General features: G+C 37.5%; 1 protein-coding gene across 4 annotated transcripts in view; it reads right to left on the reverse strand.

Moving 5' to 3' along the window:
- The window catches only part of Dock4 (dedicator of cytokinesis 4), a 443,711-nt gene that overhangs the window by 267,258 nt on the left and 150,925 nt on the right, over positions 1-25,528 (reverse strand). The window lies entirely within an intron of this gene.

The raw sequence follows: 25,528 nt of genomic DNA on the forward strand, positions 1-25,528 counted from the left end.
CCCCCCCCCCCTCTTTCTCTCTCTCTCTCTCTCTTTGTTGTTCCTGAGAATTAAACTGGGGGCGCTGTGCCACTGAACTACAAACCCCACCCTTTCTATTTAATGTTTCATTTTAAGACAGTGTCTCACTAAGTGGCTGAGGTTGGCCTCTAACTTGCAATCCTTCTGCCTCAACCTCTTAAGTCACAAGATTACAGGAATGCACCACCATGCCTGCCCCCAATTTTCTAACCCTTTAGATACTATCTCCTTAACTAATTAATCTGTATATGTGTCTTTGAAAGTTAGCTTTTAAACTGCTTCAGTCAACAACATTAAGGAAAATTTATGGGTCTTGTCATTAACTAAGGTTATGGTGTAGATATGAGGTGGTCCCCAAAAGCTCATGGGTGAGATAATGCAAGAAAATTTAGAGGTGAAATGATTGGGTTACGAGAGCCTTAACCTAATCAGTGCACAAATTCATTTACAGGGATTAACTGGGTGGTAATTGTAGGCAGGTAGGGTGTGGCTGGAAGCAAGTCTCTGGGGATGTGCCTTTGGGGCTTATCCTTTATCCTTGTGGAGAGGAGCTAGCTCTCTGCTCCCTGATTGCTATGTACTAAGCTGCTTTCCTCCACCACATCTTTCTGCCATGGTGTTCTGCCTTATCTCAGGCCAAGAGCAACAAAGTCAGCCATCCATGGACTGAGACCTCTGAAATTGTGAGCAACAAGTGAACTTTTCTTCCTTTATCATTGTTCTTGTCAGGTTTTTCAGTCATAGCGATGAAGAAGTTGACTAAAACAACTATAATCATCTACAGGTTTGAATTAAACCTTTCTATCTTCACTACAATTCATGATTTATAAGGGAATCTTGGCACAGATATTCATTTCTTCTATTTCATGGCAGGCCTCTACCCTTCCAAATAATTCCAAACAATAGTACTTAATTTTAATGAAGATCTTACACCTTTCTGATGTTCACAGAAGCTACCAAAAATTAATTCTTTTGCATATTATATTAGAACTCATTGTTAAAATCTTATATTGAGAACGAACTACAGTGAGTCTCAATCTTACAAAAGATTTGCATTTCAGAGATTTCATGAAGTTGGCTCTTTAGAATCAATTACTGAATTCTCAAGCTACCTAAAAGATTACTTAATAGCTACAGCAGGTGAAATAAGAAGTCCACTTGCAGTGGGAATTACGGAATGTGAGGAAGGGAAGTTGTAGTAGGTGGGGTACATACAGCACTGGAGAGTTCTTGTCAAATGTGAAGAGAGAATGGGCTGAGCTAATTCCTCCCCACTACCACACTGCTCATTCTGGTCTGATCCCAGAAGAAGCCACCACACTAATTTTGACAAAAGCTGGTTGGTGATCCACCCATACTGCCCAGAGCCTCCAATAGGGATTGTGTGATTATGAAATCACTCTGTCCTATCACTCTGTCCTTCTTCCATCACTTCCCTTTCCCCATAGGTACACAGTCACACTAGGAACACCAGTCTCTTTCAACTACACTTTTTTTGTACCCCATATCCAGTGTACACACGGGAGTCATCTGAGCAAACGGAGCTCAGCAAGGTCTCTGGGAATTTGAGGGGAGCCCAGGCCAACTATTCTGTACCTTGGCAAATTAGTGGAACTTGTAAGGCCTGACAGGAATAACTGCATCACTGTATATATGGTAATTTGTAAACCTCGTTTTCATGTGGCTTAATATTATCCAGGAAATTAATAGACCCTTGCAATTTCCACTTTATAAATTCTCTATGAAACCTTTTTGCTTCCTGTCAATGACTATTTTTAAAGTGAAAAGATATTAAGGAAAAAAAATGCTGCTAGTTTGTTTTGGAAATTTTAATGAGAAGTTGAGGCAAAACTCATGAAACTATAATAACCAAATCAGGGAACTAGGATAAAAATGAACATTACCAACTCAGCATTTATCAATTATAAATGAACTTTTAAATCTTTCCTCGGGGTTTTTATAGGGCACCAAGTTCCCCTGAGAACCGTGCCCTCTGTTCTCCTCCTCTTCCAATTTTATAAATTAATGAAGCAGTTGCTTCCCATGACTTTCTTCTCACTGTAAATTTGAGCTAACTATTGATCCCAGATGTTGTCTACAATAATTGAAATGTGGATTGCCTTTGTTTGCAACAAAGCTGCATTAGTTAAAAGAAACTTTTACAAATTACTCTTCTCTCCATTTTCTTCACAGAAATGAACATTTTTGTGCTTGGCTGGGGTTAAAATCTTTATAAATGCTTATCCTTTCCCCCTCTATTATGAAACTCACCAAACAAATTAGATAACTGTTCCAAAATATCTTCAAAAACAAACAACACGTCTGGTGTTAAGGCCAAAAACAGTCACTTATTTCACAATATGTTAGTTAGAAACAATCCATCTACTGCAGTTCTCTGGTTCTGATGATAATTTGTGTTTGTTTTTATTTTTCTGACCAACAGAGTGGAGTGGCTTGCTCCATCCATTAATTAAATTTGACAATGTGATGCCCCTGGGGCTCAGGTACAAAGTGAGCACCTAAATACTCCAACAAATGTAGAGAGAAATAAGTGCCTATCTAGACATGACAAGAGTTGTAAAAACTAAACAGAAAATTTTACTACTTGAAAGAATCTCAAACTTCCAAAAATATACTCAACATACAAAAATTAAATTGAGGATGTGATGTATTCTTCCATAGGTGTGTGGGAATTTACTGATAATTCCTATTAATAAAGGAAGAACTGGGACATCACCTTCTTAAGTATGCCTGGAAGGTATATTTATATAAGAGTGTTGAGAGCCACAGCCGAAGGGGCCCCAGCCAGACTGCGGCATAAGAGTATAGATTAAAGTATATCTAAGATATGGCTTTTTCTCCTTTAAGTAATGACTGTCACTAAAAGTCTCTTGTTTTATACCCTCAGGTAACAGATATATGTTAGTTATGCCTTATAAGCATTGACAACTTACTACAAGTTTCACTATAAATAATAAAGATTAATGCAGTAAATTCTTTACAGCAATCTATATATTTAACCATGTCTAAATATACATTAATCAAAATACTGACTACAAGCTATCAAACCACAAAATAATATGCTTTAAAATTCTGAGTTTATCATCTACTTGTAAAATGTAAATAAATAAATACCTTTACTGTCTTTCCCAACTCTAGTCCCTACAGCTAAGTGAAATATTAGTAAATGATGAAAGTACTTCTTGAAGATTTTTAATCACTGAGTTTTAAAATCATTTTAGTATGCTAATATTTGCTCATCTTTAATGGTTCTTATGAATCCAAAATAGCAAATTTGCCTGCTAGAGTCTACAATTTTAAATATTTCTGCATTTCACTGTGAGTTCTTCCTAAAAAGTCATATGATGCAGGAAATTCCAATATATAATTGAGGCTGCAGAAAAAAAATAACAATTATTTTTGGGGAAAAGTTTGCTGTGCTGTGTTTGAAGTTCTATAATAGTTATATAAAAGCATTAAAGTGTTCTCAGTCATCTCCCCACACCCAGCCTAGTTCTGACAAACACAGTAAGCAAACAGTACAGAGTTGCCAAGATCTCATCAGAATAGATGAGTTAAAAGCTATTACTTTTCTTTTTTGCACAAGATTGAACCTTTCTTTACTTCCTGATGCAAGCGTAGAAATAATAGATCATTCTGTCAACTTCCCAAAGACTACTTGGGTCCTGCTACTCAGAGTGTATAAATCTTGAACCCTCAAGGTGAACAAAACCAGCTTCATATATTCCCTAGATATGCCAGGTCCATTTGTTTCTTCAAACAGAATAATACAGACATCTCAGTAGGCACCCCTGGTACCCTTCATTCAGTCAGCAGCTCAAATCTATACTGGCCTTGTAAAAAAATTAATTTCTGAATTTACGTCTGATTTTGGAAAATGTTTAAACATCAATTATTTCTTGAAGACCAGTCTTTGGCTTATGAAGATGTCATGTCAGACCCCCAAACCTGGGAGTGGTGTAAGAGCCCATGGCACAGAACACAGGCTAAAAATAATTTTGCTTTCTATTCCAAAGAGTCACTTGTACTCCACAAGTAAAAGATTTCTAAAGAAATTTAACAAGTGAACAAAATCTGGATAATGGAGTGATAAGGCTACAATATAACAGGGTGTGCTTGACGCTAATCCCAGTGGCCTGACTTTGAACTTTCCAGGTCCTATCACCATCAAAACCCTGTTAAAAACATGATCTAATCCTAAATATGACTTGGGGTTTCTCAAAATAACTCCTTAAATTTCCTCTATAATTATCCAAGTATTTGTATTGTGTTGCCCAAGGAGAAATGGAAAAGTCGTGAGAATGACATTACCTCCAGAGATAAGGTCTTTACGACTTCACAATCTACAGGTATGGTTTTTAAAAGGTTGACTGGCTCACATGATCAAGAAGAAAATCACTCCCTCCAGTTTTCTCTCCATTCCACATTTGTGCTGTACAATAGGAAACTGCTGAACTTAACTTAATCAAGTTCAACATTAGGAAATGGGGAGGGTGGTGTTAAATTTACTACTCCACATTTGATTCTGTAGCTGGACAATATGTTTCACTGTTATCATTTGTATTTTTCATTCCCAGTAATTTCTTATGCTTCTCACTGAGGCAACGGCATTGTTTCAGGGGGACAGCAAAACAAAGCAGACAATGGAGTCTTATATCCCAAACAGGCTTGCTCAGTTCCTAGTCATTAGTTGTGCAAGTCAAGGCGTCCAGTTGCCAAGGCTTTCATTAGCAAGGGTATGGCAGTGCTGGGAGATGGTTTTCTAAATTCCTAAAGCTTCCCTTTGAATGTCAAGAATTAGAAGCCATTGAGAATTTTTTTTAAAAAATGATATCCTCATAGGAAGGACAAAAACTCTCCCAGACTAGAAATGGAGAGGAAGAGGGAGAAAGAATAAGAGGGCGAAAAGAGAACAGAAGAATAAAAAGGTGAGCATAGAGGTGTATACAAACATGGGGCTTGTTTAGTATCATACTGGGTTCAAGACCCAAGAATAGAGACGGAGGTTCAACAGACATTTCCAGATGGGTCTGGCAGTTTTAAAGGGTTCTGTGCTCCTTGCTCTGGAGTACATTGGAAGGGACGGCAAGGACAAGGGTGGCGAAAGTAGGGTGGAAATGGCCGCCTGGTACAGTTAGTAAGTAGAGTCTGAGTTAGGTAACCTCCCTCCCCAAAGACACATTCTTCCCCTTGAGAGGACAGTAAAAGGCAGTAGAGAATACAGAACCAACAGTCCTGACTGTTGCAGAGTCTGTGGAGTCCACAGCCCGGGCTGGACAGAGACTGCAGCTGAGATCTGAAGGGTCAACAACCCCAGCTAGAGGTAAGGTGAAGGTCAAATGAGGATAGGAGATGGCTTCCCATGTTTTATCCATGCAGGGAACCAAACACCAGAGGGCACATTGGAGGACAAAGGTTGATCCCCACAGCCATTATAATTCTTCTAAATTATTTTGGTCCAGAAATCAGCCCTTTAGATTTAAGCATAAAAAAAAATTACTAAACTGCTATCAATGAGTATCATGAGCTTTAGCACACAGATATTGCCAACCCTGTTTTGTTTGTTCGGACATTTACTTGTAAGTTCTTGGTCATGTTCTGTGTGAGTGAAGTGAATCCTAGAGATATGAAATCGTATGTGCACACGCATGTGTTTGAGGGCAGGTACCTGTTCTCAAAGGGCCTATTCCTAGGTGAAGGAACGCACAGGACCCCCCCTCCAAAAAAAAAGAAAGTAAAATCAGTATCTTTTTATCCTTTGAACAGCCTGTAAAAGAAAGAAGTAGTGCATGCATCTCACACACAGTTCTCATACATGAGTGGAATAAATACTCCCAGGGCTATGTGATGTACAGGAGAAAGTATAAAATCTTCCAGCAGGAAAATTAGGGCAATCCACCCTGTGAGTCCAAGTGCCAGCTTAAGCATTTTATATCATCCACAGAGGAGCCCATCATTTCTATAAATTCTCCCATGTCTGCTCTGTAAGCTAATTTCTCCCATCTTTCAGTAGCTTCTTTAACATCTACATCTTTTAATTTACTTACTGCATGGAAAGTTCTAGTGTAATATTTCCTCAGAAGACTTTTAAATCATTCCCATCTATAAAACATAACTATACAAAAAAGGATCAAGGTTCTGTCTATGAATGTCCCCCAGAACCCTGCTCCTGCTTCCCCAGATTAAATAAGCCACCTGATCCCCACCACCAACAGCACAATAAATATCATGTTAAAGACATACTAAATCTACTTTTTATAAAAAAATATATTTGATTATTTATCCTTATAATTAATATCAAAGTTGTAAGCTGAGAAAGATCACCAGCCTTTAGCTGGGATATACACATTTCTTCCATACCTGCCCAGGTCCCCACAGGAGATACAGTAGTCTGTACTTAGCACCATATTTAATTAATCACTCTTCTTTTTCCTTTTATTTTCTTCAATATTGAGTATGAGATCCAGGGCCTCATACATGCTAGGAAAGTGCTATACTGCTGAACTACATTCTCAAACCTTTGAAAAATTTTTATTTGTGACAGGGTCTCATGAAGTGGCCCTGGTGTCCTTAAATTTGCAATCCTTTGCCTCAGCCTTCTGAGTAACTAGGATTATAGGCATGTGTCACCATGCCCAGCTATGATCACTTAATAAATGTTTATTAAACATGTATTATAGACAGAATATTTCTTTATGTGTGTGTGTGTGTGTGTGTGTGTGTGTGTGTGTATATATATATATGCTGTAGGTGGACACATACCTTTATTTTATTTTTATGTGGTGCTGAGGATCAAACCCAGTGCCTCACACATGCCAGACACTATCACTGAGCCACAACCCCACCCGCAACAGAATATTTCTTTATGCGCTGATTCAGGAGTATTATCTACAATTATTTCTCACAGCAATCACTGCAGTAGGAATTATCTTTATTTTACTGATGAGGAAGCTGGACTCAAAGTAATTTGCCTAAGGTCACAAAGATTAAAAGTGACCCACAGAGAGTTCAAACCCCAGTCAGTTGACAGATACTGCTCCCCATGGGAGAAGGCACGCAAACAGACAGGAAAAGCATGGCACAGACTTGCCTGTTCTTTATTAACCACGTGATCCTGGGCAAGCTAGTTACTTTGCTGTGCTTCACCTGTCACCAACTATAGAACTGGAGTAAGAGGATGTGGTAATAGGATGTGCCTTGTAGAGTTACTGGGGATAGAAGGAGACCCATGGAGGAGATGGAAGGTGTTTCAACATAGTCACTGGAACATTTGGGCAGCAAACATACATGAGCTGTCATCTTTGTGCCAAAATAACTAGAAAAGAGGTATCTGAAGGTTCCCAACACAAAGAAAAGTTATTGCTCTGATCTGACCATTAAACATTGTACACATACATCTAACTATCACACTGTACCAATAAATATATAGTTATTATGTGTCAATTAAAAAGAAATGTTTCCCTGATGAAATGCTTATTTTCTCAATTTTTATCCTTAATGATGGATTGGCTGTAATTTCTCACTAAGCCACAGGCTAGACAAATGCTTTGCCACTACACTATACGCACAGCCCTTTTAAAAATTATTTTGATTCAGGGTCTCACTAAGTTGGCCATACTGGCCTTGAACTTGTGATCCTCCTGTCTGAGACTCCCAAGTTGCTAGTATTATATGCATGTACCACTAAGCCTGGCTTAGATTTTTAAATACCTGGGATTACAGGTGTACACCACCCTACCAGCAGTATATTCAACCTTTTATTTAATAGCTCTACTAAACTGAACTCTTAAGACCTCCCTTTTCCATTCTACCCCAATCTTCAAACCCGAATCTGTTCCACAATCAGGCAGGCTTCCACCCCAGTAAGTGGGCACTGGATCCTTTCACTCGCTCAGGCCACAAACCTAGGAAATGATCCCTTCCTCCTTTCTCTTACATCCTTTAACTAACCCACCAACAATTACTGTCCTCTGCTTCTTAAACATATCTAGAGTCATGTCATTTCTGACCCCTAAACCAATGCCAACCTGGCCAAACCACCATCCTCGCTAACAAAGATTACAATGCTGTCTCCTGAAGCTCTTCCTGCTTCAGAAACCTGGACCTTCAGTTCTCCCTGTAGCAGTCAGAGTAATTCTTCTAAACTCAATAAAGATACAGGAATATCTTTGCTCAAAATATCCCTATTCCTTACTCCCCTGTACATTGTCAAACATTGATTATTTTCATGTTTCAGCTCTCATTAATGTTACTTCTAAGACCTACAATTCTTAGTCATGTCTAATGTATAATTATCAAAGTAACACAAAAACCTTTCTGATCTAAATGCTTTACCTTTTTATTAGAAGCTAAAAATCTTAGCAGGAAAAAACAACTCCTTCCTTATTACTATGCTACTGAATATGCTCACAAAATAACTAAATTTCCAAGTTGAGAAACTTGGTTTGCATAACACAGCTGGTCACTGAGAAAGCACTAATCAACAGAGATGCTGGAGATCAACCTAAAGTATTTAGTGATGTTGATGACAGTACAGATGTCTTCCAAATGCTGACAAGCCAGATCAGCAGAATTCTTCACCTACCACAGGCCAGCATCGTACTGGGTACTAGGTTCCAGTGATGTTCTGTTTTTTAAGTTCACCATTTCTACCTTATAGTCACCAAGTCCTCTAAGCTCACATGGAGCTTCCAGTCAAACTCTAAGCATGTGAAGTCACTGCAAGCTCAGAGACACCTTGGATAAGGACAAGGAATAAAATAGAACCAGTTTCTAATCTATACTGTGGAGAATAGCTACATAATGGTCACCTGGGCTACTTTGGCAGAGAGACCTATGAAATTTCTTTGACTTACAGTCTTAATCAAAGTGCTGAGTTACCAGATTGGCCAAGGAGAAGCTAGGCTGCTCCATCAATACAATGCAACCCTTTGTCGGCCACCCTAATGATGGCCTTTGACTCAACCCTTCTGATTCCTCCTTCCTGCACCAGCATGATCTGGTCCAAACCAATTCAGTCACATCTTCCCATATAAAACCCTTCAATAATTTCTCAAGACGATTAAGATGAAATCCTCATCCTCTGTGGCCTGGCCCAGCTGCTTGCCTTGCTTTTGGTCTCCTCTCTTAACATCCTTTACTTTTCAATGGCAAAACCTCATCCGTGTAGTTTCCTTTTAATTATGATATTGTTTCTCAACTGCTAGTTGCTCACATGGAGCTTTCAACTAGGAACAGTCTTTGGACCCACTCACTATTTCATCCTAGATTAAACTAAGGAGGTGTCACCTGTACCAGAAAGCCTTCCCTGCCTACTCTTATGTGGACATACTATTATCCCACTGAACTCAAGGCTCAGTTAAGTGCCCTGCTTTAATACTCCCAGAATATGCAATGCAAACCCCTCCCACTGCATTCATGTCTGTATTTGTATTTGTGCACACATCAGTCTCAACACTGAACTTTAATCTAACACACAGTGTATAATCTAACACTAAGAGGTGGTAAGGGCCTACATAATAAAGACACAGTTACTGCTCCTATACTGGTATCCTTCAAACAAGGAACAAAGTTCAGCAAACAAGGACCCATCAGCTACATACAACCTGCCACCTGGTTTTGTAATGCTTTGAGCCAAGAACATTTTTTTTTTTTTTTTGGTACCAGGGATTGAACACACGGGCACTTGGCCACTAAGCCACTTCCCTAGCCCTATTTTGTATTTTATTTAGAGACAGGGTGTCACTGAGTTGCTTAGGGCCTCACTAAATTTTTTAGGCTAGCTTTGAACTCACAGTCCTCCTGTCTCAGTCTCCAGAGCTGCTGGGATTACAGGCATGTGCCACCACATCTGGCTCCCAAGAAATTTTTTTTATATATATTTGTAAATGCTTAGACAAAAGTCAAAAGAAGAGAAATATTGCATAAGCATGTGAAAATTACAAGAAATTCAAATTTCAGTGTCCATAAACAAAGTTTTATCGAACAATAATTATATTCTTTTGCTTTATATGTGGACTATGCCCACTTTAACACTATAATGGCTAAGTAGATGGAACAAAGATCACGTGGCTCCCAAAGCCTAAAACATTTACTATCCAGTCACTTACGAGAAAAGCTTTCCACTCCTTCTCTAGAACTTTATTTGTTTGCCTACCACTATCCTAGTCATCTCCATTCCAGAGCACTTTGAACTTGTATGAGATACAACAGAAGTTCCAACTAAGTGAGTCCACAAACACACAGCGTCTGGGAACCAGACATCAGTGTTGAGCTGGAACAGAGATACTGCTCAGTGACTACTCATTGGCACTTTATAATTTGGGGCAACTGTTAACTATATTAAAAAGTAGTTTGCAACAAATTGCTAGGCAAGTGATAGAAACTGACTCAGTTCATGTGAATCTTGCTTGCTATTATGGTCAAAGAAGATGATCAAATATACTTAAAATAAGCTAAGAATGTGGGCTAGGCCAATGAGCTTGTATTGTAGGGGGCCATAAAACATATGATACTCAAGACATTAGTGGAAAAAAAAATTGTCCCAATTCCTATCAACAATTATTTCTTAATCACTGATCTGAGTACCAGGCAGAGATACTGAGACAAAGTGGGCAAATCATAGTTCTTTCTCTCTGAATCCACAGCCTCCAATAGTCACAATTCAGATTGAGAGAGGAAAATAAAGGTGGTCACAGAGTAGTGCAGAAAGTGGGATAACCGACAGATCTTAGAGAGGCGTGCAGAGCCTCCACAATGAAGACAACACTGGACTTGAGTTTCTAGTGACAAGAAGGATGGCAAAAGAAAAGGCAAAAAAATAAAATAGCAAGCCATTTAGGGAGCCACAGGCAGGTGAGTATCATTAGAGCATGAATTGCAGGTCCCATAGGAATGAGAGGGCAATGCAAGTGGCAAACTGACTCTTAAAGATATACTTGAGAATAAGAATATCTTTAATAAGTTCAAAGCTTATTCCTTTGATGGCTGAGGCCCCAACAGGTAACAGCAACCATAGAAAGGAGTTCCAGCCAGGCGTGGAGGTGCATGCCTATAACCCCATCGGCTCAGGAGGCTAAGGCAGGAGAATGGTGAGTTCAAAGCCAGCCCCAAGGGCTGGAGTCCTGGCTCAGTGGTAGAGTGCTTACCTAGCGCATGTGGGTTTGATGTATCATAATATCATAAGTAAATAAATAAATACAAGGAAGGTACTGTGGCCATCTACAACTAAAAAAAAAAAAAAAAGGAAAAAGAAACAGAAAAAGCCAGCCTCAGCAAAAGTGAGGTGCTAGGCAACTAAGTAAGACTATGTCTCTAAATAAAATACAAAATAGGGCTGGGGATGGGGCTCAGTGGTCAAGTGCCCCTGAGCTCAATCTGTAGTACTCCTCCCCCAGAAAAAAGGGGTTCCAATATTGTCCTAAAACTTTATGAAAACATGTTTCCTTTCCAGAAGTGGAGGCCACAGTTTGCATCAAAGGCCCAAATAACATCTGTTTGAAAACCACTAACCAGTGTTCCTAACAGAACTTTGTTGTCTCCTTAGCCTGAGCTCAGCACTTAAGGTTATCTAGCACAAGTGATGGGCTGGATTATAACTGACTGATAAAACCTTAAAATGATCCAACTAATCTCTTCAAAAATCATTACAGGACTTAAATCACGTGGGAGAAATGTCAACCCAAAGGAAATCTTTTGGGAAGAACCTGGATCAAGTGAAATGGAAACTCCAAGAAGAATGAGAACACCTCCAGAGAACAGCGGCACTCTGTTTTCTGGCACAGTCAGCTGCACTGAGCCCCACACAGGTTGCTGATGTCTCAGTTGAGCTACAAAAAAACACTCTAATTGCCTCCCTGGGTTCCCTTTGTCCATTTCTTTCTCAGCACCGGATGTCACACATTTTACGCTGAACCCTCCAATAGCTCAATCCTGCTCATGTGGTTGTGATTTATTTTGAGAGCTCTAATTATTTAAACATAATAATGCTGGGCTAGTATTTTCCTACTGAGTACCTGAAATGTAAATCAGATATCAAGCAAGGCTGGCCCTGCAGTATTAGGTTGCAAGGAAGATACATTCTGCTTTTTCCCTCTTCTGTCTTAACACTGGGCTCCTTCCAGCTGCCCTTGGAGAACCTCTCACTGTGTTGGCAGCACACAGCTATGAAATGTGTCCACTCATCCCTTCATTCAGTGTCCCATCACTGGGATCCACTGAATCCAAAACATGCCTGAGAAATGAATCACTGTGAATGTATAATACAGAAAGGCCAAATGGCCACCCCCAAGTAACATAATAATTTCAACTACAACTTCTGTGTAAAGGATGCATATCTCCCCTGCACTCCAGCCCATCTGATTCTCTTGGTGACCAGAGGAAGAAGACTCAACCTTCTGAGTAGTTGGAACTATAGGCATGGATCACTGCACCTAGCTAGGAAGAGCATTTTGAACTTCTTATATAGCATAGAATGGCTTCTTTCATGGGTAGGTCCTGGACATGAAGCTGTTTTGTAAAAATAAAAATCCTAAGTAGATTCAAGGGATAAAAAAGAATGGTAGAAAACAATTCATAAAATATTACCATTGATTTTTCATCCCAAGATGGTGGTGTTTGCAACATTTTTTTTTTCAAAGTCAAATTGACAGAGGATGATAACGGTTATTAACCATTCAACTTCCATGCTAATTTGAATGACAGAACTTGTCACTTTAGTTAGATAATCTGAAATGTCAGCCAGCAGTCACTCTTGAACTTACATGAAAATTCATTAGTTTCACCAGACAGCTGTGTTAATGGAGATGGTAATTGCACTCACTGGGTGGTTTGCTTGTGTTAACAGAAAGAGATACTAATATGAACCAATCTGATCCCACTTAGTCCTTGGGAGGATAAGAATAAACTACTGATGTATCATAAAAATTACTTGTGAGAAACATGGCTGAAATGAAACAGTATCATTCATTATTCATTCTTTTTCTAAATATTCAGGACAATTAAACAGCTATAATACTTCAGAAAAGATATAAAGGTCTAAGTTATAGCAAACCTAATTTTCTGGTTCAGGATTTGAAGAATTTGCTTTCTTAACAGAAGCAAAACAGTTTTAGAAGTAACCATTAAATCTGCAAGAAAAACTTCACTACTGTCAATCAAGAACTGGGCTACTAGCAAGTCATATCTCTGATTCAAATGCTGACTTCAGATTTGAACTGTACAACACAAGGAACCAGATTCTTGATTTGTAGAAAGCAGAAAAAAATGACCGTAAAGCCTAATCTGGGGTTTGGGAGTACAACAGCAAGCTTTCTGAGAACCTGCTTTTTAAGAAGAACACACATCAAGAATGAGAAGAGGACCAGACAGGAATTCATGTTCAGTTTGAACAATGAATGCTCAAACCCCTGACATGATCAAATGTACAAATAAAAATCACTGTCCTAGGTCTAGCATAAAGGACCCACCTATTTTTATGCTGCCTCAATTAATGCAGCTAAATAATGGATTAATATTTTCCAAGTGTACAAACATTGTCAAACAGGAACAAGGTACTGTAGCTACTGGTGCAGTTCACTGTTATTTTTTTCTAATCATCATACTCATTGCCAAGAGTTTGAGGGGGCACACCCCACACACATTTTATCTCCTCTGCAACTGGACGTATTAGCCAACTCTAGCAGAGCTGGTGAGAAAAAGATCTTTCATCTTTGGGAACTTTGAGTTCTCAGATGCATGAAAAGCTAGAGTCACCCAGACAGAGATTGCAAGGGATAAAAAAAATTCTGAAGATACAAAGAACTCCTGAATCCAACAGCTGAGGCAGCAAGAACCAGCTCCTTGGATTTCCAACTTATGAATTTTTCTTTCTTTTACTAGTTTGAATCTGTGGGGGATTGCCATTTGTAACTAAAAGTATTGACCATATTCTATGAAAAAAGGGTTGGGATCCAATGGAGAACAAGAGATGAAGTCTTTTAAGACAGAAGTCACTCATCTTCATTCTCCTATGACTTGTAGTTCATCATGGTGAACCCACGCCCATCTATCCTCTTCATTTAGTGCCATCAAACTAGAATAGAGCAGAGGACATTTTACAACCAGTAGGAGTGACACACAACCATGGCCTTTACCTGCCAAAGGCCAAAGGATCAGAAACACCAGCAACCAGGAAGAAAAAGCAGGGAAGACACTGGACTTCAGGATGCTGGAAGAGGGAATGGTTCAGATCTCCAGCAAATAAAGGTGGCTTCCCCCGCCCCCATGATTCATTGCTGACCCACCTGAGACATCCTTCATGTACCTGTTCCACTCCCCTTCTTATTTACAGGGCTTCTGAGAACCACTCACTTATTAACATTTTTAAGGTAACACAACACAGGGGTGTTTTTTGTTTTTTGTCTTCTTTAGGAAATTTAATTCCACCCTCTTACTCTTTTTTCTTTATTTCTTCCCTTCTTCCCTCATTCTTTCTGTACTGCCTCATAAAAGCTTTATATTGTTAAAGATCAGTCACATCTTCCTCACAAACTTCTCAGAAAGCAAGCCAGGGCCCACCTCGCTGCAGGCAGCTTCCTAACCTTTAAACAGGTACCCCCTACCACACTCTCTCTTGAGATACAATCTATGAACTGACTTCTTTCCAAAGACAATTTGCTATGTGTATTTCATCACTTCAAGTCTCTTCAAATTAATCTCATTGCTACAGGATGATTGCTTGCTCCACTCCAGAACACTCGTAAAACTATTAAATTAACCCCTGAAAAATAGAGTTCTAAGGGAAATGCTGACAAACCAAAATTAGCGTGAGGTGAACATGTCATTAAAACATCTGACAAAATACCAAAAGATACACATGGTACATTACAAAGTCGAATCAGTCAAATCAAAAGAGATTGCTCTCTGAGAGTCAAATTAAAAAGCCTGTCTACCAAAAAAAGCAGCCAGTGGGTTTGCATGACAAGGCTGGCCATTATCTCCATAGGAACAAGCTGGAAAACACAAGCACAAATGCTGCAGCCACTGCAGTCGACTATACAAAATTCACCCAAATATTTAATCTTCTCATGAGACCCTTAAAGTAGGTCATAGCAAGCTCAGAAAATGTTGACAGCAAGAAAAGTATGATGGGTGACAAAATGAACATCATCTTGAAGGAAAAGTGAGTATTTTGGTATTCTGAGCAAACATCAGCTGCATTAAAATAATGAAGCAGTTAGGAAAAGAAGGTACAGAAACACCTGCTCACACACAGCCACAAAAAGAAGTCCTGCACCATCCTCCATCAAATGCTGATGAATAATTAGGCTTAAGGTGCTGCTTTTCTTAAGTTAGAAATCCCAAGAAGATGGATCTGTACCCTACATATAATTAAGAAGTTACTTATGCAAATAAGCAAGGAAATTTTTTTTAACAATCTTTCACACATACCACAGGGATGTCTCACGTGAACCCTGTCCTTCACTACCATTTCTAGAACTGCTTGCTTTATTTTTCAAAGGAGCCTGTGGCATTTTGGTATTCATTGGAAGGCATCAAAGAAGGACATGTCTTATTGTGCATTCCTCTCTTTACCTCATTGTGCTGCAGTCAGATTCTTGGACATGATGTGAACACCATATAAACCAGAAAGCAAGGGTATTGCTGAGGGTAGACCAGATGTCATTTCCAGCCACACCACTGTCATCCTACATTACTCATTTTATTGTCTGCCTCCCCCAACACTTCACATAGCCTCAAAAAAAGGGACTGAGAGAGAACTGAAAACAAGTGCATTGCCTCTTGTTCACAGCTGCAAATTAACTTTTAAGTATTAGTTGAATAATTTTCTCTAATATATTTTGCTTTCCATGAGAGAAAAAAAATATGCTCTAAGGGGGAATAAAAAGATATTTAAAAAAATATATTCCCAAGGGAAAGGAAAATGGAGGTATAAAAGCACTCCTTTAGGTAGCTCACAAATGTGAATAAAATTATATGTTACTTCTGACTTCATTCATCAAATACATCTGGTTATTTTAGCAGCAATAAATCTGAGTAAGCAAACAATCCAATAAGATAAATTTTTACTTTTTCACAAATTTTTATATTGTATGTTTCTGAAAAGCTCAACATAAAGCAAATAATTCCAAATGAAATATAATATACTGTCAGACAGATACACATAATTCAAAACTAGGCCAAACCTCTTCATCATTCTAGACTAGGAAAAATGGAATAACAAGAGCAAATATAAAAATGATAATCTTTCTCTATTCCTATTAGTAACAGATGAGACATCTTTGCCAACACTTGACTTTGTTAGTCTTAATTTCAGACATAATAAAGTGTGTGTGTGTGTGTGTGTGTGTGTGTGTGTAGTATCTCACTGTGATTTCAATTTAAATCTGTTTAACAGCTAATGATGTTGAGGATCATCCCTTTTGCTTATTTGGAATCTATAAATTTTTAATAAGTGTCTTTCAAATAAAGAATGACTTCTCTTATTATTACCTACTTCTTTAGACATGAAGAAGAAAAAGGATGAAAAGCATAAAACTTGAACTTGTAAGGAGATTTTTGAGTACACCTAATTCTACACTGCACAACAAAATAACCAAAAATATCCAACAAAAAACAACCAAAAAACCCTGAACCTCTTCAGAAAGGATTAAAGTCCGTTATTCTGATGGTACATGCTACATCTGCACTAAAGGATCCACCAATACTTTTCAACATATGCCTTACATTTCTTTCTGAAGTCAATTTGCAATGGTTTTTCACCTTCATTCAAAGGTCAAATTAGTAAGCTGCAGTTATCTTTTTTTTTTTTTTTTTTTTTTTTTAAATCTGTACTGGGAACCAAACCCAGGGGCTTGCACATGTCAGGCAAGCACTCTATCTCTAAGCCACATCCCTAGAGCTGAGCTTATCTTCCTTGATAAGTCAAGTTATGACTGCGTGATCAGCTTTCACAGTCACAGAACTATGAAAACAGTTCTGCTAAGGACAGGAATGGGGACAGCCAGCAAGCCAGCACTAATTTCCCAATCTGCATACTCTTGTCCCAAGTAACACAATCCTTGGAAATCTGAACTACCACTTCCCTGTTGAGGAATCATAATCTTCTTTATGCTTTAAAAAAAAAAAAAAAGTAAGTCTTAAGAGAACTAGGAAGCTCAATGTAAAACCCACATCAGCATCAATGTTTCCATGTTAAATATAGTGCTCAGTCTGAAGCAATCCCTAGGAATAGTAAGTGTCAAATGACAGCATCTTAACTTACAAATCCTGCAAGAAAGGAGAGCATTTTCAATGGGCTCACCTATTGTACTTTTGATTGGGTTTTGGCTGTCAGCTCCCTCTCAAATCTCCATTTTAATTTAAAGGGCCAAATATTTTCACTTGCATATACATATGGGAAAGAGAGATTGTGTGTGTGTGTGTATGTGTGTGTGTGTGTGTGCATGCGCACGTGCATGTATGTATGTGTGTTGGGGGGCAAAATAGCAGAAAAAACAGAAGATACAGAAAATAGACCACTTGACCAGCCAAGGTAAGAGAAGCTTTATAATGGACTGGGTCACAATAATGGATTCAAGCAGAATTCACTTCTTCAAATGACTAATAAAAAATTTTAAGTGTCATTCTAAGGGAAATAAATGAGGAAAAGAAACTAAATGCCATATTTTGAAAAGTGGCAGATGGAAGAAAGGAATAAAGCTGTAGCATGGCTCTGAATCCTGCCCTGAACTCTGCTTAACACGTGGAAATAAGGAAATGAGTGAGCTAATTAAACTCTGCACGTTCTCATTTAAATTAACTAAGCTGGAGAGAAAGTGAATTGGAATAGAAAGTTCCAAAGAAGAAAAAAGATCATTGAGGCCAGAATCTGTATTTACCAAGGTATCCTGGCCATATTATAAGATACTAAAGTTGGGTCAAGCAAAATCACCTATGGCTGCATGGAGTGGGCAGGGTCCTAGGGTATTTTTAAAAATTTTAGAAGAGAAAGCAGATCCAGATGGCATAACCAGCCATTCCAGTGTGCCTTGTACTAAGTAAAGGGGATTTCTATGATGTGACACTTTCAAGATTAAATCAGGAAAGGTCCCAGAAATACCAAGATGATACATCACCTAGATCCAGGTCCCCTGGCAAAGACTACTCAGTTTTAGCTGAGTTCTCCCATCTCACAACCTTGGATTAAGAGTACTGCACTGAAGCAACAGCTGCCCTCAATGTGCAGGTGGGGATTAGAGACAAATCAGTCCCCCCAAAGGGAGAAACAGCACCAAGTTAATTCACTTCTACTTGATCAGAGCAAAAATACAATGTGGAGCATGAGTGAGATAAAATGAGGATGATTGTAAAAACATACTAAAACAAAGCAGAAATTTAAAAGTCTAGCATGCAAAAGACAAATGTGGAACTACAACTGGAAGAAACAATTACCCAGGAAATAGAATATGACTTTTAATGAGTGTGTCACAGTCTATCAAACGTCATAGGACAAAAAACTCCCCCAAACTGAATGACAAGATAAGACCAAAATAAAAAAGGAACTGTAGAAATCAGGAAATGCCACACACACACACAAAAAAGCAAAGATATTACACAGTTAATAAATGAACTGGAAATAGCAAGGGGTAGGGGAGATGAAAATCTCATCAATGGCACAGAGATATAATCATACTCAGTGCCATGGGAAAAGACAAGGAAATTAAGTGAGGTATGAGAAGGTGGAGAAATCCTGGAAATCAAATGTTAAGATGCTTGCTGTTCCTGAACCAGCATGTGTGCACATGTGTACACACACCCACAAAAATGAGAAAAGTATTCACTGTCAAAAAATACACCCACTCTTAAAAATCACTGACACTCATTTAAAAAGCTCTCCAAAATAAAAGAAGTGAATCTGTAGATCAAAGGGCAACTCCTATGCCAGGGAAAAACTGATATACTGAAATAAACTATAGTTTTAAACTGAAATAAAGCTATAGTTTTATTTCTTATGTTACTGAACATAAGAATAAATGTTTTTCAGGAATTAAGCATACAAAGCAAGTCATCTATTAGAAGGAGAAAGGAAAAAAAAAATTGGGCTGACTAGAGAATTCTTCACCATACCATTCAATGCCAGAAGACAGTGGGGCCATGTTTTAAAAGAGGAAACAAGTATGACCCAAGAATATTAAATCCAGCTAAATTACAGTTTTAGTATAAAAGCAAACAGCCAGCACTTAAAAATGTTTAAAACCTCAGGAAACAGAATCCATGAGTCTTCTCCAAGAGTAAACAAACCAAAAAAAGTACTTGACAATAAAATATGCATAAACAACAGAAGAATCAAATAACTCAGACATAGAAAAGCTGTGGCAAAATGATCCATGGTGAGCAGAGAATCTATTTAAATACAGGACTAAGACTAAACAACCAGGGGATTGTGATTGCAGATCAGAGAATGAATGTTGTAAAACCTGAAAAAAATAATACAATTAATGTAAGGGTAGATGGGAGGAAGCACAATTGTGTTAATCTTCTCTTGTTTCATAATGGAGAAAATATCTAATATCTAAATGTTTGTTTTTACATTTTTAAGTTGAAGTACACAGACCATAAGTACATATAGTTTACTAGTTCTCTGACAAATATATATACACACTCATTTAACCACCCCGATTAGGATCCAGAATATTACTGCCATCATCCCAGAGAGCTCCCTTTTATCCCTTCCAGTCAGTCTTCTTCCTATTCATCTGAGAGGCAAACAATGTTCTGATACCTATTGCCACCGTGAGTTTTGCTTGTTCTTGAACATCATGTGAATGGATTGATACAATATATACAGTCATTCCTTGGTATCTGTGGTACCAAAATATGATGATACTCAAGTTCCTTATATAAAATGGCCCAGTATATACATATAAATTATGCATATCCTGTAGTAAACTTTAAATCATCGCTATGTTACTTATAAGATATAATGTAATATAAATGTTATGTTATATTATTTAGGAAATAACAGCAAAAAAAAAAAAAGTCTGAATGTGTTCAATACCAATGCAATTTTTTTTCTTTGTTTAGTATTCTCTATCCATAGGGGTTGAATTCACAGATGCCAAAGCCACAGATACAAAGAGCTAATTCCACTCTCTTGCTTTCCTTCTTTTGCTCAATATAATGATGTGAAACTCATTCATATCATTGTATATATTAAAGTTTCCTTTTTATTGCTATTTTTATTGCTAAGATACTATTCCATTGTAGGAATTTATACATGTTCATGATTACAATATATCTGAAGAAAACACTACTGCACTATATTTTGTGGGCACAGGTTTTCATTTCTTTTGGGTAAATGCCAATAGAACTATTGAGTCATGAGATAAGGTGCATTTAATTCTGTAAGAAAGCGTTCCCATGGGGTCCATATCATTTTTACATTCTTACCAAGAATATAGAGAAGCTCCAGTTGTTCCACATTCTCATATAAACTGCATATTTTTATTATTTTCAATTTCAGTCATTGTAATGTGTGTAAAGGTAATACATAATGGACCCAATTGCCTATGAGTTCCTCTGAACTCTTCTCTTTGCATTTGAGACATTTTAGAAACTAATGGTTTCATGATGACATTTTATCAGAAGTTCAAAACTTTCTTCAGTTTCCTTTTATTAAATGTAATGCTTTAAATTTTAAAACAGCATTCATACCATGTTCCTGGTCTTACACAATTATTCATGCTAGTCTACCTATATATTTATGCATTCTTCTATTTTTATATATGAAGAGAGTGATATTCCTCAAATAATGACATTTTATTCTTGTCAGGCAAGATTTGAAGGTGATTTGTAACTATCTTCTTTGTATTTTTCCTTGGATTTTATAAAATAAGCATGTCTCATATTTAAGAAAAATAGTAAGTTCTCTTGTGTTCAGTAGGGGTGAGAATCCAAAGTAGCCATATGAATGTACACACAGAAAAGAAAATGGAGATGATCTCAGGGTTCTTTTAAAAAAATAATTATGAGGCATATTGATGGGGTTATTTATTTATCCATCTATCTATATATAATTTATTTATTTTGCGGTACCAGAGATTGAACTCAGTGCCACATGCATGCTAGGCAAGTGCTCTACCACTGAACTAAATCAGCACTTCATAGGTCATTTCTATTCTGTGAACTTTGAATCCAAAAAAAAACTTTGTAGGATTGTAAAAGGAAAGACAGTGGAATGAATCTGATATAATTTTCCTATATACATATAAAAAACATCCAGTGAATCCCACCATTAAGTACATCCACAAGAATAGAGTCCTAACTAGACTAAGATATATCCCATGCTTGTAAAATTATATCAAAATGGATTCTACTGTCATGTATAACTAAAAAGAACCAATAATAAAAAGAAAAGAAATAAAACAAAAAACTTTGTAGGAAGGAGTAATTGAAGAGGCTGAAAAATAACAACTCCGCCACATAATTAGAAAAGAAACAAAAAACAATATAAGTCCAAATAGAAGTTAAATAATCCTCAGAGAAGTCGATCTCTGTTTGGTTCAAGCAAAGGATCCAACCTTTGGCGCCAGCTAGAGCTAACTGCAATCCCTGCTCACCAACTCCATGTTTTGTAGTTGTTCAGAGGATGTTCACCAAAGGCTGCTCCTTTTGCTTTTGAAAGGTGTTCTAGTCCCTTCAGAGCACAAAGAGTAACAGGAAAGGGACTTTCAAGAGGGAGACAGAGCAGAGAAGCCATGTTAACATTCCTACACCATGATATATCATCTCACGTTGGGTGACTTCCTAAGGTTCCCCAGAATCAACATCCATATTTAAATATACACTTCAGATGCATTCCCTGCTTGAGCATAAGTAGTGTCAACACTGTCTCCAATCTTACATTATTATTTCAATTGAAAGGTCTACTGATTACCTATACTGGAAGGAACTCTGCACAATCACTACTGATAAAGTTGAATTATCAAGCACTTACTATGCAATACAGAAAATGCATTAGTCTAGTTACAAACTGTTATACTTTCCCCTTTTCCCCCTTAAATAATTGCCTGCTTGAATTCTTCTGGTTTTATATTCTTGAAGTAATGCTGGAAAGATGTATGTAGGAAAAGCCTTCTCTTTCTGAAGGATTTCCAGGATCCCCAATTGCCCTGAAGCCATGTCAATCCAGGCCTGTGGGACAGATTAGATCCACAGATATCTTTGTGGCCTGTACTGTGTTTTAAAACAATTACAATTATTGGTAACATTTGAGAGTAAGGAGTTTTTCACAAATTTAATTTTCAGCTCCCTCCCCCGCCAAAAAAAATCAGAAAATCTTATTACTCCAGGTCCTTATTTCCCATGTTAATAGCTTGGTTGGAATTAAATAACAGCTGATCCCTTTAGATAAGGACTACAGTCTCCAGGACTGGGAATTTTAGCTCAGCTGTAGAGAGCTTGCCTAACATGCCCCAGGAATTGCAGGACACACACACACACACACACACACACACAGAGTTGTATGTGCGTGCATGTGTGTGTGGGGGGGAGAGATGGGTTGGGAGAGACTAAGACTGACTCCAATTATCTCTGCTACTTACAGTCAGCCCTATCTACTTGTGCTTGGTCCCAGTTAGCATACGACCTTCAGCCCCTACAATATATCATATATATTCTACTGTAATTACCTTATTCATACTGGTGTCTTCATTAATAAAATGTGAGTGATTTAGAGCACAGACTTATGACTTATCTTGCATATAACCCACTATAAATATATACCAACCTAATTTTAAGTGAGGTATAAAACCAATGTTAAATAACAAAAAGCAATTGAATGGAAATTCTCCAATAGGATTCTCAGGTAATAGAAATTCAATTTTCCATTTTTATACTCTTGAATTTTATCTTCTAATGATTAGAATTCTAAATGGAAAGGTCTCATACTCAAGGGATACCAACAGGGGAAATTATACAACACACACTCTGTACTTTTTTTTATTAGATAACTTATTCATTTGAGGTTTTGTCCAGTAAGTGTTAAATTAAGTAAATTTTGCTCCATACAAAGGAAATATATTAGGTGACATTAAGAAAGTGTTGTAGAAGAAAACTGAACCACATGGAAAACTGATCAAGGAGCTTCATTAAATGAAAGGAGTATATGCAATATTATTGCTTTAAAAATATGTACACAATTATACATGCATGCATTAAATATGTACACATGTATATCGTATAGAAATATGTATTTAAAAAGCAAAGTATAGATAATGTCTAAAGTAGTTATCTCTAAGAGGTGGACTTAGAAATGTAAAAAGAAAAGTAATAACTGCTTTTAACAATGATCAAAAAATTTTTTTGATAGAACAATGATAACATATCAGCTCAGGCTGAGATACAACCTCAAGTTGAAACCATAACTTGAGACATATTAACTTTATTCCTTGGGTTTAACAGGGAAATACTGATGAAAACTGCTGATAAAAATCCATCTAGAATCTCAAGTACCCATCTATTGTGACAGGAAGGTCACAGAATGCCCAATTATTATAATTCTTTTTCGGAGAGGTGAGACCCTGAGGTGTAGCTGTCAGAGTTCATAAGAATATAAAATTATAGACGTTAAAAATATATATTTATTCTGACCTCAAGGAAATAGGGGAGAGAAGGAAATGAGGTCATAGTATGTTTCCACATTAGCAAACACTTTTCATCAAATTATAGCCTCAAGCAGATTTTGAGTGTTGAAATATGCTATAATCCAATATATAAAAATAAGGGACAAATTTTATATAAAGGCAAGGTCTTTGACAAGTTCACCACACCATGGATAAAGAAAAATTTCAAAAATGATGCAAGTTAATTATTACAAATCATGCAACTACTATGTGACAATAAACCTGGGCATAAAATCCATATCATCTACCTTATCACTTTGCTTCTTGTTCCATTTCACCATGGGGAAACACAGAACTAGAAAGACATTTTAGTTATGTTTCTATTCTGCTATTAACTTTCAGTTTGACAAAGACCCTTCCCATTTCCTGAGTTTCCTTTCCTTAGCAACAAAATGAAGTTCCAGACCTACAGGATTTCCATGACCCTCCTAGACTTTATACTCTGATCCAAAGGCAAAGAGAAGGCATTGGCCTAGGCCCCAGGCTGCCCTGTGTACACCCCCCAACCCTCTTCAGGAGAACAGATCCACACCCCTATGGGCTCACAGGGAGACAGTGGCCACTGACACCCCAGTCCTTGAATGGAATGAAAAAAGCAACCAGGTGCAAAGTGATAAAGAGCTATGATCTCTGAGGATATTTATCCACTTATTAGATCACTGGAGCCCAGAGAAATCAGTGATCAGGAAATGAAAATGCTATGCTCCAAACCCATGTCTGATTTGTCTTAGGACAGGAGACCATGTCAAAAGTGTAAAAGAGGATATTGGACCACAGACAGGTCAAGAAGCCACCAATCAGTATTGGCCCAGTCTCACAAGACAGAGTCACAACTTGTAATATATAGTTATAAGTAACTATTGGGGAAACTGGAAAACCATTACGTGCTGAGTAGAAATTCCAAAATACCACAGGACAAAAATTAAAGCAAATACAGCAGTGGAAAAGTGGTATATAGTTGGCAAAGCACAACCCATACAAAATTAAATCCTTGCTATCTTGCTATCTGACAGCTACCTGCCTGACCATCATCTTTGGATAATAACACCCCCGTTAACTCACTCTACATACCTCAGGATTGACACTAAGCACCTTAGGCACAAAGAGGGAAATAACAAGACAATGTTACCCAACAATGGATTAGAGAGAGAATTTCAGTTGTCTTGACTAAGGCTATGCCAATAAATGTCTGTTATACTCTAAATTACAGTAAAATCGAGTTATCACTTGATTTTTCCTTCATGGAAGGAGCTACCATCTACCCTTGTGAGTATGTGTCCTTCCAGAAGGAAATAAACTCATTAATATGTGTTTATGCAAAAAAAAAATAATAAAAATTAAATGTCCATTTTCTAAAAAAAAAATCAAATCAATAATCTAATCATTTCCTCTAGAAGTTACAAACTTCATTTATAAAGCATGATATTCAATACTTCTACTCTCAAGAAACTGCCACAAATGAATTCTTACCCACACAGATGGGTCCTTAAAAAGAGGAACTTACTTGTTGTCTTTAGTATGCAATGATGCACCAATAACATAAAAACTTATCAATATTATAATGTAGATAACAAAGACATTGCCTAAAATGTTAAAGACAAGCCTAACATTTCTATTAACAAGGCACCCATGAAGCCCTGAATGGAGAGAATGAGATGTCACAAAATCATGAATGTTTAATGAAAAGGCAGATAAGGCATTCTCATAGAACTTAGTCAAGTGAAAGAAGAAAATAATCAAAAGAGCAGAGCTTATTTCCAATTATAAAAATCAGTAGATGCAACCATCAGGGAGAAAAAAAGGCAAACTCCCCCCCCCCCCCC

This window comes from Marmota marmota, unplaced genomic scaffold (genome assembly GCF_001458135.2).
Source record: "Marmota marmota marmota unplaced genomic scaffold, marMar, whole genome shotgun sequence".
Classification (NCBI taxonomy): Eukaryota; Metazoa; Chordata; class Mammalia; order Rodentia; family Sciuridae; genus Marmota; species Marmota marmota.